The 3,633-nt window shown below is 47.9% G+C and overlaps 1 non-coding gene across 1 annotated transcript; it reads right to left on the minus strand.

Moving 5' to 3' along the window:
* Positions 1-1,784: 1,784 nt before the first annotated feature.
* On the minus strand, positions 1,785-1,856 carry TRNAV-GAC. The gene has a single exon. It is a non-coding gene; the product is annotated as a tRNA-Val (tRNA).
* Positions 1,857-3,633: the final 1,777 nt, after the last annotated feature.

Genomic DNA, 3,633 nt, shown 5'->3' on the forward strand with positions numbered 1-3,633 from the left:
ATAGATTCTTTTGAACTATGGTGCTGGAGAAGACTCTTGAGAGTCCCTTGGACTGCAAGATCAAATCAGTCAATCCTAAAAGAAATCAACCCTGACTGTTCCCTGGAAGGCCAGATAATGAAAATGAAGCTCAAATACTTTGGCCACCAAATGAGAAGGGAGCACTCACTGGAGAAGACCCTGATGCTGGAAAAGATTGAAGGTCAAAGAAGACGGGGACGGCAAAGGATGAGATGGTTGGACAGTGTCATCGATGCAACGAACATGAAACTGGGCAAACTTCAGAGGACAGCGGAAGACAGGAGGGCCTGGCGGGATCTAGTCCATGGGGTCGCGAAGAGTCGGACTCGACTGTGCGACTGAACAACAACAACAAATGAAGCTTTTGGAGTCCACCAAAATCCCATGGGCTTTGTCACCTCGATAGAATCCTCTGAGTGCACTATAAGGCTACTGCAACAACGAAGTATCTGGAAACATGGGGCATCCATTAGAATCCAGTAGGTCCAGCTCCAGAACCAGGACACATTACACCCACAGCAGAATGTAGCACACATTCCACAAGTCCAGTCAAGCTCGTATATATAACTCCAAGCCTACTAAACGTTCCCAATTATTATCCTTAAAGTATCAATCTCTGTTTGAAATACTTGCACAGTATAAAATACACAAATTCTATTCAATAGCCTCTCTGTTTGTTGATGGATCTCCATAATCGTGTTGTTCTATCATTCCACAACACAGCAATGGCAAAGAGCCCTACAATAATGGCCTCCGGGGTTTTCCAGTTGCAGTCACACGCACCACCTTGGTCCGCCTCATTGCCTCCCAACTTGAGTTCTATTTGTCTCTATTACACAGCAGACTTTCCCTCCTCACTGCAATCCCTGAATCCTTTGTCAGCCGGTTAGTTGTCTTATTCCTTATTAAGGACCAAATTTAGTCTGATGGCAATGCAGGGCCCTAAACAACAATATAGATGGCAGTGTATTATCCATATAATTAAATGATTTGAAACCCCCATTGCATTACGTCCCCAAATTTGCAATCAGCAGCAAATTTTATAATTACTCTCCTTTCTGTTCCCTTTATTTATTCTCCCTCTGCACTACATTATCTCGCTTCTCAACTATTATATGCACAGAACTAAAAAGGTAATAAATTTAGCAACGGGTGCAGAACAGGTACAGTAGTATTTCTTTCATTGGGACCTATTTTTAAGTGTAGGGATTTGCATATTTTGGAACTGCGTACACCTACAGCACGAGAATCTGCTCCAGCCGGGTCACTCCACTTTTCTCTAACCTAAGGAGTCTCAAAGCTGTTCACAATCACCTTCCCTTCCCCTCCCCACAACAGGCACCCTGAGAGTTAAGTGGGGCTAAGAGAGTTCTGAGAGGACTGGGACTGGCCCAAGGTCACCCAGCGGGCTTCACGTGGAGGCGGAGCAGGGAATCAAACCCAGTTCTCCAGATTAGAGTCCGCTGCTCTTAACCACCACACCACCCTGATACCTACTCCAACCAGCTCACTGTTGGTGAAGAGGTGGCATCATGAAAGCTGTCTCGCTATGTGAGCACACCAAAAAGAGTGGGTGGGAGACAGTGGAACATTGTCCTTCCCCAGCTGACAAAAATAGCCCTGAGCTGAAGCTTCCTTATACCGAATCAGACCACCAGTCCATCGAGGTCAGCACTGTCTATTCCAATTGGCATCAGCTCCCCAAGGTCTCAGACAGAAGTCTTCCACATCACCGATAACCCAATCTTTTTTTATTTTTTAATTGGAGATGCCGGGGATTGAACCTGGGACCTTCTGCGTGTCAAGCAGATGCTCTACCACTGAGCCACGGCCCCTGTTAATGTTCTTTGAGGGGGTTAATGTTCTTTGAGGGGGTGATCAAACATGTGGACAAGGGGGATCCAATAGATATTGTTTTCCTTGACTTCCAGAAAGCTTTTGATAAAGTTCCTCATCAAAGGCTCCTAAGTAAGCTCAAAAATCATGGGATAAAAGGACAAGTCCTTTTATGGATCAAAAACTGGCTAATTAATAGAAAACAGAGAGTGAGTATAAATGGGCAGTTCTCCCAGTGGAGGGGGGTAAGCAGTGGGGTACCACAGGGATCAGTACTTGGTCCACTGCTTTTTAACTTGTTCATTAATGATTTGGAGTTGGGAGTAAGCAGTGAAGGGCACACAGATGGATCCTCAGGACTGCATTTGCCAAAAGGCTCTTCCATGGAGCCAAAACAATCAATTCAAGATATTCACAGATCAGCACACACATGAGAGTGCCTTACACGGCATCAGACCCTTGGTCCACCGAAGTCAGTATTGCCCACTCAGGCTGGCAGCAGCTCTCCAGAGTCTCAGTTGGAGGCCTCGCACATCACCGACTGCTTGGTCCCTTTAACTGGAGATGCCGGGGACTGAGCCTGGGACCTTCTGCACGCCAAGCAGAGGCTCCATTGTCGAGCCACGTCCCGTCCCCAAAATACAATCCCGTATAGTAGCTATTTAATTGGAACAGCAAGTTTACATTGTTTTGCTTATCACACAAACATGAAGCTCCTTATAGTGAATCGGCCCGTCTGTCCATCTAGGTCAGTATTGTCTACTCAGACTGGCAGCGGCTATCAAGCAGCTCACGTCACCTACTATCTGGTCCTTTTTCATTGGAGGTGCTGGGGATTGAGCCCGGGCCCTTCAGCATGCAAAGCAGAGGCTCTTCCACTGAGCCAGAGCCCCTCCCCGAGGCCAATTGATGCTGGAATCGACACAGATTTTCATATAATGGCTCAGGTTCTGGTGGGTTTTTTTCCCTTTTCTTTTTTACAAGAAAGAAAGGCACCTCTCCTTTCACACACACAAGAAGCTGCCTTACACGGAATCAGACCCTTGGTCCATCGAAGTCAGTATTGTCTACTCTGACGGCCAGTGGCTCTCCAGGGTCGCAGGTCTTTCACATCACCTACTGCCTGGTCCTTTTTAACTGGAGATGCTGGGGATTGAACCTGGGACCTTCTGCATGTGAAGCAGATGCTCTGTCACTGAGCCACAGTCCCTTCCTAAACCATTTCAGGGTCCCGGTCACATGGGCCAGAGGTGTGGCTGTTCACCCCAGAGCAAAATAAAGCACGGTAGCCCGATCACATGGTCCCCCGAGTGTCCGTGCTTCAGCTGTTAGCTGGCGATCACACGGCAATGCTGCAGCGTGGCAAAGAAGCAGTGCGGCACTATCACACAAGCATTTTGCATTTGTGCACATGCACAGTTCCACAGAGCAGCACTGCTTTCAGTTTCGTGTTTGTGCGCATGCACTTACAAAAACATCCGGTTTGCGATGGGACATGGACGGCAGCCGGATGCCACAGGATACTAGCGCTCCCGCGATCAGATGCCCACCTGCGCCGCGTGTTTTCCAGATACTAGTGCACTTTCCATGGTACTTTTTCACTCTGCATCTTCGGCGGGACGCCACAGGTTCGCCACGGGTGCACTACGCTTCCCAGATGTTGCGGTGTGATCGCATCCCGAAAATCTGCCCGACATTTGTGCCTTTCACATGGCAAATTCTCCATATGACCAGGGCCCAGGTTTGTTTTAATTCCACCAGACTTTGGCAGGTATC

Source organism: Gekko japonicus, unplaced genomic scaffold (genome assembly GCF_001447785.1).
Source record: "Gekko japonicus isolate JY-2015 unplaced genomic scaffold, Gekko_japonicus_V1.1 scaffold614, whole genome shotgun sequence".
In the NCBI taxonomy this organism is placed as follows: domain Eukaryota; kingdom Metazoa; phylum Chordata; class Lepidosauria; order Squamata; family Gekkonidae; genus Gekko; species Gekko japonicus.